The sequence below is a fragment of the Papio anubis genome, chromosome 9, assembly GCF_008728515.1.
Source record: "Papio anubis isolate 15944 chromosome 9, Panubis1.0, whole genome shotgun sequence".
Lineage (NCBI taxonomy): Eukaryota > Metazoa > Chordata > Mammalia > Primates > Cercopithecidae > Papio > Papio anubis.
In genome coordinates this window covers 110,649,849-110,663,534 of record NC_044984.1, presented here as the reverse complement: position 1 = coordinate 110,663,534, position 13,686 = coordinate 110,649,849, and the positions used below count along the sequence as shown (strand labels likewise).

The following is a 13,686-nucleotide window of genomic DNA, read 5'->3' as shown; positions in this document are numbered from 1 at the left end:
TTGGACTACGGAATCTGCCCTTCGATTTTCCCCTTTCCACTGCTGGATTCAGCTACCCTTTGCTTGCCTTCAATTGTTTCAGTTCTTCAAGTTTAAATTTCTGAAAGAGGCCAGGTATGGTGGCTCACGTCTGTAATCCCAGCACTTTGAGAGGCTGAGGCTAAGGCAGGCAGATCACTTGAGGCCAGGAGTTCAAGACCAGCCTGGATAACATGTTGAAACTCCGTCTCTACAAAAAAATAAAAAATATACAAAAATTACCCAGGCGTGGTGGCGCACGCCTGTGGTCCCAGCTACTCGAGAGGTTAAGGTGGGAAGGTCAATTGGGCCCAGGAGGTTGAGGCTTCCATGAGCTATGACCATGCCACTGCACTCCAGCCTGGGTGAGAGAGCGAGACTCTGTCTCAAAAGTAAATGAATTAATAAATAAATTTCTCAGAGAGTTCTGATTCTCTTGTGTTTTGAGTCTGACTACACGGTAGGTCATGAGCCCAGTCCAATTAGACAGAAAACAGCTGACCATGGCTCCTCAAAGCAGAGCACCACAGGCAGGGATGTCAACATAACCACCTACAGTCAGAAGGTCGCTGCAGCAGATTAGCCACATCATCACCCTTCACTGAAGACAGCGCATCACTCCCACTAGCAACAGATTCATACCCAGAGTTACCTTTTTTTTTTTTTTTTGAGACAAGTCTTGCTCTGTTGCCCAGGCTGGAGTGCAGTGGCGCGAACTCGGCTCACTGCAAGCGCCACCTCCATTCTCCTGCCTCAGCCTCCTGAGTGCAAGCGTCCATGCCATTCTCCTGCCTCAGCCTCCAAAGTAGCTGGAACTACAGGTGTCCGCCTTCACGCCTGGCTAATTTTTTTGCATTTTTAGTAGAGACGGGGTTTCACCATGTTAGCCAGGACAGTCTCAATCTCCTGACCTCTTGATCCGCCCACCGTGGACTCCCAAAGTGCTGGGATTACAGGCGTGAGCCACTGTGCCCGGCCCATACCCAGAGTTACCTTGATGGTGCTGGCTATAATCCTATACCCAGGACATTGGTTCAGTCACAAAGGTTGGGGAAAAATGATTATAAACTCTCCTAATACAGACAGTGGTGATGGTTGGGATGCAAATTATCACTGAGCAATTTTTTTTTTTTTACCATTGCATTTGCATTAAGCCATTTGAATACTACTGAATGATTTATATGTTGAAAGGGACTCTATTCCCCATTGCAGGAGATGAGAGGCACAATTAGCTCATGATTAGTCATCTCTGAAGAAGAGGTATAATGGGCCCGAGTGGGAAAGTAGAAACTCACAGGTTCACCAGGCACAGTGGTGCACGCCTGGAGTCCCAGCTACTCAGGAGGCTGAGATGAGAGGATCTCCTGAGATGGGAGTTCAAAGCCAACTTGGCAGTATAGCGAGACCTTGTCTCAAGAAAGAGAATGGAAGGAAGGAAGGAAGGAAGGAAGGAAGGAAGGAAGGAAGGAAGGAAGGAAGGAAGGAAGGAAGGAAGGAAGAAAGGAAGGAGGGAGGGAGGGAAGTTATCTTCGGATTGCACATTGGGTCTGCCTTTCTAAAGAACAATTTGGCAATAGTTATTAAACACTGAATATACAAAATCTTTTTGATCCAGTAATTCTAGGAATTTGTCCTAAGGACGTAATCAGAGTTGTATGGGGAAATATTTCTCCAAGGTGGTTCACTGCAGCATTACTATAATACTAAGCCAGGTGTGGTGGCTCACGCCTGTAATCCCAGCACTTTGGGAGTCCAAGGCAGGTGGATCACGAGGTCAAGAGTTTGAGACCAGTCTGACCAAAACGGTGAAACCCCGTCTCTACTAAAAATACAAAAGTTAACCAGGCGTGGTGGTGCGCGCCTGTAATCCCAGCTACTCAGGAAGCTGAGGCAGGAGAATCACTTGAACCCAGGAGGCTGAGGTTACAGTGAGCTGAGATCACAGTACTGTACTCCAGGCTGGGCAACAGAGCGAGATTCCATCTAAAAAAAATATATATATATATATATATGTGTATATATATGTATATATATGTGTATATATATGTGTGTATATATATTGTATATGTAAGTGTGTATATATATAGTATGTATGTGTCTATCATATGTATATATATATTACTAAAGAAATTAGGCCAGGCTCAGTGGCTCACGACTGTAATCCCATCACTTTGGGAGGCTGAAACAGGTGGATCACTTGAGGTCAGGAGTTGGAAACCAGCCTGGCCAACATGGTGAAACCCTGTCTCTACTAAAAATACAAATTTAGCTGGGTGTGGTGGCACACACCTGTAGTTCCAGCTACTCTGGAGGCTGAAGCACGATAATTGCTTGAACCCGGGAGGCAGAAGTTGCAGTGAGCTGAGATAGCGCCACTGCCCTCCAGCCTGGGGCAACAGAGTGAGATGCCATCTCAAAAATAAATAAATAAACAAATACATGTTTCAAAATTAGGAGCAACCTAAATGTCCAACAATTGAGGATTAGCTAAGTAAATGATGGCACGTCCATGTGATAGACGCAGTGCAATCCAAAAGAAACTATGTGAAAGAGTATTAAATGACATGAGAAAATGTGGTATTTTAAAAAGCAAGCTGGCCAGGCACAGAGGCTCACGCCTGTAATCCCAACACTTTGGGAGACCAAGGTGGGTGGATCACGAGGTCAGGAGTTCAAGACTAGTCTGGCCAAGATAGTGAAACTCCGTCTCTACTAAAACTACAAAAAATTAGCCGGGCATGGCGGCAGGCGCCTGTAATCCCAGCTACTTGGGAGGCTGAGGCAGATAATTGCTGAACCCTGGAGGCGGAGGTTGCAGTGAGCCAAGATCATGCCACTGCACTCCAGCCTGGGTGACACAGTGAGACTCCATCTCAAAAAAAAGAGCAAGCTATAAAACATTATGAACAATACACCATTTCTGTAAGGTTAGTTTTGAAAATATTTGGGCAACAGGGTAGAGTGGAGGAATAATATAGTGATTAAGGCCAAGGCTTTGTGCTCAGACAGATAAGGGTTGAATTCTTAGCCCCGCTACTTACCAGCTTGAATACTGTGAGCCTCAGCTTCCCCATCTGTGAAATGGGACTACGACAGGGACTATCTAACACCTAGGGCATGACGCTTATTAAACAGATGTTCCTAACGAGAATGGTGGGCAATGAACTGTGTGTGTGTGTGTGTGTGTGTGTGTGTGTTAGTTCACTGTGGATACTTTCTTGATACATTCAATTCTTTCTGAATTAGGCAAGTATTGCTATTGTAATTAGGAACAAAGTCATTAACATAAAAAATAAAAGGCATAATAGTTTAGAGAGGAATCCCAAGAATATTATTCAACATCAGAAATGTCATCGGGACAGAAGGAATGTCAACTGTGTGCTAATTTGCCACGCAAATTTTGCTCTCAGAGTCGTCTGTTTCAAATCATGTTGTGGCATTTCTGTTCCTCTTTTTCTTAAGGACTTGTTCCAAGAATTTAAAAAAAATTTTTTTATTTAATAAAAGAAAAAAGGAAAACCCCCAAACTTCAAGCCATGTGGGTGAGTACAATTTGCAGAAAATATTTCCAAAATGTTGTAGCCAATATAGGCCATGTTTTAAACCTCAGATATCTGAGCAAATATCTAAGTTTTGCTTATAAACCATATGAAGTCCTTCAGACTGGTAACACCTGGCTTGTTGGAAATTATTTAGGGGGAAGGTTCCAGGGACGTTCATTAGTTTTGCCTGCCCGGTCTCCAATCCCCCTTACCTCCTATCCCCATCATCTGGCATCTGAACCTGGATATTTATCTGGGAAACTACCGCCTTCCATCTAGAACCATGTGATTCAGTGGGGCCCACTCATGTCTTGGTTTGACTCAGTTCTGACCAATAAGACTATTACACTGTTCTGGCCCCCAGGATTGGCTCAAGGGTGGACATGTAATCCAAGCTAAGGCAATCAGAGTCAAGGAATTCTAGCCCTGGAATTTTTGCTAGAATTATTGACAAGTAGATGCTGTCTTTCCACTGGGGTGCTAGGTGATGGCATATGAGGCTGAAACTACTAGAAACAGTGTTAACACCATTTAGAGAAAGCCTGCTTAAGAATGGAACAAACACAAAGGAAGAAAAGCCAAGAAATGGACACAGTCAGATTCCTGCTGATAGCCTTTAAGCACAGAGATTCAGCCATGCCTAATGCTCGCAAACACTCCTCTCTGTGTAAGCCAATTTGAATTGGTTTTCTGTTGCTTACAACTGAAAACTCCCTGACTACTACAGAAGATCAGTCTGAAGTGGCAAAAACATTAATTCCATTACACGTTCCAAGAGCCAACAGTGTGTATAGTATTTCAGGTGCTAATGACTCATTCAGTGTCTCTTAAGTGGAGCTCCTCCAGAACTGGCTTCAGAGGACACCGAAGAGCCCTTTGTAATTAGCTCATTAAAGGAACTCTGGCAAAGTGGTTGTCAACTTGCTTGAAAACAGTTGTCTTGGCTGGGCGTGGTGGCTCACGCATGTAATCCCAGCACTTTGGGAGGCCGAGGTGGGTGGATCACCTGAGGCCAGGAGTTCAAGTCCAGCCTGGCCAACATAGTGAAACTCATCTCTACAATAAATACCAAAAAAAAAAAAAAAAAATTATCTGGGCATGGTGGCACACGCCTGTAGTCCTAGCACTTTGGGAGGCCGAGGCGGGTGGATCACCTGAGGCCAGGAGTTCAAGGCCAGCCTGGCCAACATGGTGAAACCCCATCTCTACAATAAATACAAAAACAAATTAGCTGGGCGTGGTGGCACATGCCTGTAGTCCCAGCTACTCGGGAGGCTGAGGCAGGAGAATTGCTGGAACCCTGGGGGTGGAGGTTGCAGCAATCTAAGATCACGCCACTGCACTCCTGCCTGGGTGACAGAGTGAGACTCTGTCTCAAAAACAAAAAACAAACAAACAAACAAAACCAATTGTCTTGAGTAGGCTAAGCCTTTCCCCTGCTACCTCGAATACATGATACGGCTTTGCAAAACATTTTTCAGTGTTAGGACAAATATAGGCCTACATTCAACCTCTGGCCCAATTAATACAATTCTCACTAAAATGTTTAACCCTTTATTTGTAATCCTTTTACCTGAACAGAAACAGTAACAAAAACAAAACATTGCAAAGAGGTTGTATTTTAGAGAGAGTGAGAGAGACCAGCCACTGTTATGCTTCATAGTGGGTTCTATGGATAATGGTGAAGCTATTTATATTTCATTTTACTATCCTATTTCCACTCCTTTTGCTGTGTTTAAGAAGCTATAGATTGCCTCTAAATGCTGAGTTCCTGGGCAGTTGTTCTTTTTCCTTTGTCAAAATGTGTTAAAGGATAGTCAACAACCGAAGAAGTCAATTCAAGTTGAAAAGAGCCTTTATTGAATTCCCAGTGATCACAGGACAGGGCCAGACCTGGGGAAGATGAAAAGATGAGGAACCCTAATTCAAGTTTCCTGGAGATCACTGTCTGGTTGGGGAGATAGGAATGTGGTTTAGTGTGGTAGGCCTAGTCTATCTGCATTCAAATCATGGTTCTGTCACTCCAGCCAGGTCCTTGGGCAAGTTCCTGAATCTCTCTGTCCCTCAGTTGCTTCATCTGTGAAATGGGAAGGATCATGATAGTACCTACCTAATAGTCATGTTCTGATGACTAAATGAGCTAGTATACAGGAACTTCTCAGAAGAATGTCTAGCACTCAAAAAAATGTCAAAGTTTTCTTTCTTTTGTATTTTAATTTGTGTCTGGTTTTGATGTTTCCCCCATACTTCTCAGGTATACCTTGGGATCAAAACTCAGCATGGTGATTTTTGGCGATGGTCATTGTGATGGTTAATATGAATTCTCAACTTGACTGGAGTGAAGGATGCAAAGCATTATTCCTGGGTGTGTCTGTTAACATCTGACTGGGAGAGGCAGACCCACCCTCAAACTGGGTGGGCGCCGTCTAATCAGCTGCCAGCATGGCTAGGATTAAAGCAGCCAGAAGAACATGAAAAGACTAGACTGGCTGAGTCTTCCAGCCTCATGTTTCTCCCGTGCTGGACGCTTCCTGCCCTGGAACATCGGACTCCAAGTTCTTCTGCTTTTGGACTCCTGGACTTGCACCAGTGGTTTGCCAGGGGCTCTCAGGCCTTCGGCCACAGACTGAAGGTTGCACTGTCGGCTTCCCTGCTTTTGAAGTTTTGGGACTCGGACTGACTTCCTGGCTCCTCAGCATGCAGACGGCCTATTGTGGGACTTCACCTTGTGATCGTGTGAGTCAATACTCCTTAATAAACTCCCCTTTATATACACATCTATCCTATTAGTGTTGTCCCGCTAGAGAACCCTAATACAGTTACATATATCCCAAAATTCCCTCACAAGTCCCATGGGAAGCAGCTACACTGGCCATCCATAGATCATCTCTCAATACAGTAAGTCCTGCCCAGCCAGTTGATCCCACGTTATTATTTGGTTGGGAACCAGATGAAGCCGTTTCCTTGTATTTAGAGGTCAAATTGTAGGGGAAATGTTAATCTTTCATTATTGTAAAAACATGTATAAACACTGGACTCCTACTCAGGGCAGCAAAGGGCCACATGGGAAAAGAAGCTGGTGATTCCTGAAGCTGGTGGATCAGCCATCTGCAGCTGCCACCTTAACCTCACCCTGGACATGCTCCCATTCCACAGCCTGCAGAAGCAAACTGCCTGTCCTTATTATATTATTCTTACTTTCTCTTCACAAACATACATGACTGAGTCCGTGTACATTAAAGGCTTATGGGATGCAATTTTCTGTGTTTAATTGTTTTTTTTTTTTTTTCTTTTTTTTTTTGGAGACAGAGTCTTACTCTGTCTCCCAGGCTGGAGTGCAGTGGTGCCATCTCGACTTACTGCAACCTCTGCCTCCTGGGTTCAAGCAATTCTTGTGCCTCAGCCTGGGATTACAGACAGGCACCACGCCCGGCTAATTTTTTGTATTTTAGTAGAGACATGGTTCCACCATGTTGCCCAGACTGGTCTCAAATTCCTGAGCTCAGGCAATCCACTCCCTTGGCCTCCCAAAGTGCTAGGATTACAGGCGTGAGCCACCGAACCCAGCCCAATTCCCTATATTTAATTCTGCTTAATATTAAGACAGTTCGGAAATGGTAGATATCAGGCCACATTTGGCATCTGGAGTTCCCAATCCACTTTTACCTGGTAAAAATGTTAAAAAGTGTGACAGCTGGAGTTCCAAGCATGAGACTTGAGTCCAAAGCCTGGCACCACAGTTTACCAGGAGGTGACCCAGGGCTAGTCACTTCACCTCCTTCAGCGTTAGTCTCCTCCTATGAAAAAGAGGATCTTGAAAATATTCACCGCCTACAGTTGCTGAGAGATGAAGGTTAAGCGCACATAATTGTTAGATTTTAAGTGCATTCATAGCCAGGTGTGGTGTCTCACACCTGTAATCCCAGCACTTTGGGAGTCTGAGGTGGGAGGATCCTTGAGGTCAGGAGTTTGAGACCAGCCTGGGCAACATAGTGAGAACCCATCTCTACAAAAAATAAATTAAAAGAAACTAGAATCGGCCGGGCATGGTGGCTCACACCTGTTATCCCAGCACTTTCGGAGGCCTAGATGGGCGGATCACCTGAGTTTGGGAGTTCGAGACCAGCCTGACCAACATGGAGAAACCCCATCTCTACGAAAAATACAAAATTAGCCAGGCGTGGTGGTGTGCACCTGTAGTCCCAGCTACTAGGGAGGCTGAGGGAGGAGAATTGCTTGAACCCGGGAGGCAGAGGTTTCAGTGAGCCAAGATTGCGCCATTGCACTCTAGCCTGGGCAACAGGCTTAAACCCCGTCTCAAAAAAAAAAAAAAAAAAACCAAAAAACTAGAAAGTGCATTCATGTATTATTTACTATTTCAACAAATTTAGCATGGTACCAAGGTCTAAGTGAGTCTAAAGGACTAAGTCTAAGGGTTTAAGTCAGTCCCTGACCTCAAGAAGCACCCAGCTATGTGGAGAAGGTGTCATAGCAAATGTATAATGCCACTATGACGTGGCAAGCGTGATCACCATTATCTCTGAGCACCTGCCAATACTCCAGTCTTTTTGTAGCTTCAAATAAAATGATCTGTTTTGTTTTGACAGTTAGTTAATACATGTTTGGACAGCTTCTGTTATACATTTTGGAAGAGAAACACAATTTGGGTTATAGATACACTCTGAATATGTATATCCTTCCAAGCCATGACATTAGGAGGATTGACCAGTACAATTAGTAGTCTTTTTTAAGAAATATTTATTTTTAACGTTTATTTTAGGTTTAGGGGTACATGTGCAGAGTTGTTGTATAGGTTCATTGCATGTCACGGGGATTTGCTGTACAGATTATTTCATCACCCAGGTAATAAACATAGTACCCAATAGGTAGTTTTTCTATCCTTTCCCTCCTCCCATCATCTACCCACAAGTAGGCCCTGGTGTCTGTTGTTCCCTTCTTTGTGTCCACGGGTGCTCAATGTTTAGCTCCCACTTATAAGTGAGAGTATGTGGTAGTTGGTTTTCTGTTCCTCCGTTAGCTCATTTCGGATCATGGCTTCCAGCTCCATCCATGTTGCTGCGAAGGACATGATCTCACTCTTTTTTATGGCTGAGTAGTATTCTATGATGTATATGTACCACATTTTCTTTATTCAGTCTACCGTTGATGGGCATTTAGGTTGATTCCATGACTTTGCAATTATGAATAGTGCTGCGATGAATATATATACGCATGCAATGAATATATACATGCATATGTCTTTATGATAGAACAGTTTATATTGCTTTGGGTATATACTCAGTAATGGGATTGCTGGGTTGAATGGTAATTCTGTTTTAATTTCTTTGAGAAATCGCCATACTGCTTTCCACAATGGCTGAACTAATTTACATTCCTACCAGAGGTGTATAAGTGTTCCCTTTTCTCTACAGCCTTGCCAGCATCTGTTATTTTTTGACTTATTAATAATAGCCATCCTGACTGGTGTGGATGCTCTCATTGTGGTTTGGATTTGCATTTCTCTAATGATTAGTGATGTTGAGAATTTTTGTATATGCTTTATTGGCCACATGCATGTTTTCTTTTGAGAAGTGTCTGTTCATGTCCTTTGCCTACTTTTTTAATGGAACTGTTTGTTGTTTTGTTTGTTAATTTAAGCTCCTTATAGATTCTGGATACTAGACATTTGTCAGATGCATAGTTTGTGAATATTTTCTCCCATTCTGTAGGTTTTCTGTTTACTCTGGTTGATAGTTTCTTTTGCTGTGCAGAAGCTCTTTAGTTTAATTAGGTCCCATTTGTCAATTTTTGTTTTTGTTACAATTTGCTTTTGACATCTTCATTATGAAATCTTTGCCAGGGTCCATGTCCAGAATGGTATTTCCTAGGTTACCTTCCAGGGTTTTTACAAGTTTTAGGCTTTATATTTAAGTCTTTAATCCATCTTGAGTTGATTTTTGTATGTAGGGTAAGGAAGGGGTCCAGCTGCAATCTCTTCTGCATATAGCTAGCCAAGTATTCCAGCACCATTTATTGAACAGGGACTCCTTTCCTCATTGGTTTTTTTGGTCAACTTTTTCAAAGATCAGACAGTTGTAAATATGTGGTTTTATTACCGGGCTCTCTATTCTGTCCCATTGGTCTTTATGTCTGTTTTTGGACCAGTACCATGCTGTTTTGGTTATTGTAGCCTTATAGGATAGTTTGAAGTCAGGTAATGTGATGCCTCCAGCTTTGTTCTTGTTGCTTAGCATTGCTTTGCAATTTGGGCTTTTTTTTTTTTTTTTCTTTTCGTTCCATATGAACTTTAGAATAGTTTTTCCTAATTTAGTGAAAAATGCCATTAGTTTGATAGGGATGGCCATGAATCTGTAGATTCCTTTGGGCAGTATGACCATTTTAACAATATTGATTATTGCTGAGCATGGAATATTTTTCCATTTGTTTGTGTCATCTCTGATTTCTTCACGCAGTGTTTTATAATTTTCATCATAGAGATCTTTCACCTTTCTGGTTAGCTGTATTCCTAGATATTTTATTCTTGTCGTGGCCATTGTGAATGGGATTGTGTTCATGATTTGGTTCTCAACTTGGATGTTGTTGGTGTACAGAAATGCTACTGATTTTTGAACACTGATTTTGTATCCTGAAACTTTGTTCAATCAGTCTTTTTTGGTTCAGGAAAATAATTTTGAATGACTGTTCATGATTAAATCAAACAGATTTGTTTTCCACTAGCAAATAGTAGTTCGTTATTGAGTGCATGCTGTGCATATTTTCTACAGAAAAGTAGTCCAGCTTGGCATCAAATGGGCTCTAGCATTTATTAGCCTCAGGGTCTCCTCTGAAAAATGGGCCGCAATAGCACCTACCTGATAGGGTCAATGTGAGGATTCAGTAGGGTGGCTTGGTACCACAGGAAGCATTCAATAATGGCAATAATCACCATTGTCCTTGCAGAAGAAGCCTGGGCAGGAGAGAGGGGTTTTTTCATGCTGAAAAGACCTTTGTGACTGCTCTGACCTCTTCAGGGAGACCAGTGGTGTCCAGTTTAAGAGGGGTTATGGCCGGGTGCAGTGGCTCATGCCTGTAATCCCAGCACTTTGGGAGACTGAGGCCAGTGGATCATTTGAAGTTAGGAGTTCAAGACCAGCCTGACCAACATGGCGAAAGCCTGTCTCTTCTAAAGACACAAAAATTATCCAGGCGTGGCAGCTTGTGCCTGTAATCCCAGCTACTTGGGAGGCTAAGGCACGAGAATTGCTTGAAACTGAGAAGTGGAGGTTGCAGTGAGCCGAGATCATGCCATTGCAACCCAGCCTGGGCAACAGAGTGAGACTGCATCTCAAACACACACACACACACACACACACACCCCTCCCCATAAAAGAGAGGTTAGATTCTCATGTCAGCATGTAAGGCAAAAATGAATCAGGTTAAATTACCCTTGAAAATTCTCTTCCCATAAAGTAAGGTATATATGATATTGTTTATAGAACATTCAGGTTAGAGAGCCACTAAGTCAGACCATAGAAGGGAGTGAAAGATATGTTTACCTACAGCTGCCTGGGCATTGCAACCGTTCTGTCTCTAAGGAAGCGAGTCTCAAGTAGGGGCAACTTTTGTCCCCTGGAGGACATTTGACAATGTCTCGAGACATTTTTTATCATCGTCATTCCTAGAGCAAGGTATGCTGTTGGCATCTAGTAGGTAGAGGCCAGCGATGCTGCTCAGCATCCTGCAGTGTACAGGACAGCCCCCAAGAGCAAAGAATATCCAACCTGAATACCAGTAGTGCTAAGGTTGAAAAGCTCTGCTCTACTATCAAGTCACACTTAGGAATGAGGGATGGGTATAGTCTGCTAGGATGTTTCTGTTTGTCCTGGGGTTTAATTAGATGCCATATATAAGAGCCCTTAGCTCAGGGCCTGGCACACAGTAGGTGCTTAATAAACATTGCTGGGTTTGAGGTTAAAGCTTACTTGATGGGGCCTACTACATACACTCTGTTTTTTGAAATGTGGTGGAGAAGAACTCACCACCTGCTTCCTGTCTTTCCAAGCAAAGCGCTTTCTGTTTCACCCTGTTCACCAGTGTTCGTTCTCATGGTGGCATCTTACATGAGAGGCTCTGAAGCCAGAACCAAAATCGGTTATGATTCCACTGTATCACTAGTACCAAAACTTTCTTGGTTTTTGTTTGTTTGTTTTTGTTTTCTTTTGCTTTTTAAGAGAAGGGTCTCACTCCAGCCCAGGTTGGAGTGCAATATCACGACTCACTGCAGCCTCAAACTCCTGGGCTCAAGAGATCCTCCTGTCTTAGCCTCCCAAGTAGCTAGGACTACAGGTACGTGCCACTACACCCCATTAATTTTTTAAAACAATTTTTGTAGAGATAAGTCTTGCTGTGTTGCCCAGGCTGCTCTCTAACTCCTGGCTTCAAGTGATCCTCCCACCTTGGCTTCCCAAAGTGCTGGGATTACAGGTGTGAGCCACCATGCCCAGTCCTAGTACAGAAACTTTCTAATTTGGATTCAAAACTAACAACTGTTCAGCTCTATATGGACAGCCTTCTCTTGCACCACATGATTTCTGCAAAAGGAACTGTCACAAATACAAACTCTACTTCCCCCTAACAGGCTGGATCTGAAATGGGAGTTCATGAGTCCAAGGCAAGGGAGTTGGAGGGTGGTTGGCCTGCACAGCCTAGAAAACTCTCAAGGCCCACAAAAGCAAGAAAATTGCTTTTAAAGGAAAGAAATATTTCCATTTCACTTCAACCCCTAATGCATCACATAACTCTAACATCATTCCTGGTCCAACTGAAATATTTGAATCCAAATAGTCCTTAAGTCATTTGGATCCTATTCAAATGTGAATTCATCTCTTTAATCACTCTTCCTCTTATTTCTGAAATAAAGACTAACATTGAAAGTTAAGAGTCTACTTGTTAATTTTTTTTTCATTTAAGATTTTTAAATATAGGTTTGGTCACCACTGCTTTCTTCCCCCTCATTACCTTCTCATCATTGTCTTGAAGTTCCTAAACTTGTCTTTTTCTATTTTTAAAATGTCCCTTCATTTAAGTATTGTGGACAGCAGGCAGACTGAATAATGAGGAATATGATTAATATTCAGACTTAACAAGTCTTACGAAAAGACCTTTTTATTCCAAAGGAAGGGATGTGATGTTTTGGCAGCCTATGGTGTCACCGTGACAGAGTCAAATGCTAGAGTAACCCAATGCAGGGATATAGCATGTCTTAGCCATACTTACCCTGAGAGGGAGTCACATATAGAACAGCCTATTTAGATAGGTCCAGAGAAGGAAAGGGATTTTCCCACCATGGCATCTTCCTGTTTCACATCTGTCTCGGGAGCTTTCGTGAACTGAAATGCTGACTTGGTGTATCTGTATGAAATGGAGTGAGACACATTATACTCGGAAGCACAGCACCTTCTCCTTGAAGCTCTCCTTCTACTAGAACAGCTATGATAGAAGAGAAGACTATACTAGGATCCAGGAATGACAAATACACAGCCCGTCCACCACTCTCTATGGCCCTGCTCACGGCAGACGTTACCATTCCATCACAGCACCCTTCCCCTCCCCACATAGAGAACCCAGACTTAGAGTCACAATATTCTCCCAAAACCATTCAGGCAGTCACTGCCAAGTGATGTCAGGGTAAGCATGCAAAACAGAAATGATTTTTAACCTCTGTTAAGTAAAGAAGGATATACTTAGAAGAGCACAGAAAGATTGTCACCACCACATTCTTTTCCAGAAACCTTTTCAGTGCTCTAAATCTCACTCTACTGCCCTGAGTAACTGTGAGCTTGGCCTGCTCATTTGCCCAAAGGTTTGGAAGAGAAGAGGGAGAAGCTGGTTTTGCTTTCTACATGGCCATTTGGTTTGAAAGCTTGCCTCAGAGTTACTGAGTGTGTGGAAACATAAATTGAGTGAATTCACTTTTTTTTTTTTTTTTTTTTTTTTTTTTGAGATGAGGGATGGCTTTTGCTCTGTTGCCCAGGCTGGAGTGCAGTGGCACAGTCTCAGCTCACTGTAACCTGCACCTCCCAGGTTCAAGTGATCTTCCACCTCAGTCTCCCAAGTAGCTGGGACT

The 13,686-nt window shown here is 43.0% G+C and overlaps 1 long non-coding RNA gene across 1 annotated transcript in view; it reads left to right on the top strand.

The window, feature by feature from the left end:
• Nucleotides 1–4,887: 4,887 nt before the first annotated feature.
• Nucleotides 4,888–13,686, top strand: part of LOC116268939 — a 29,700-nt gene continuing 20,901 nt past the window's right edge. Inside the window, exon 1 of the long non-coding RNA XR_004176213.1 lies at nt 4,888–6,296. This is a non-coding gene — a long non-coding RNA (uncharacterized LOC116268939). The remainder of the gene's footprint in view (nt 6,297–13,686) is intronic.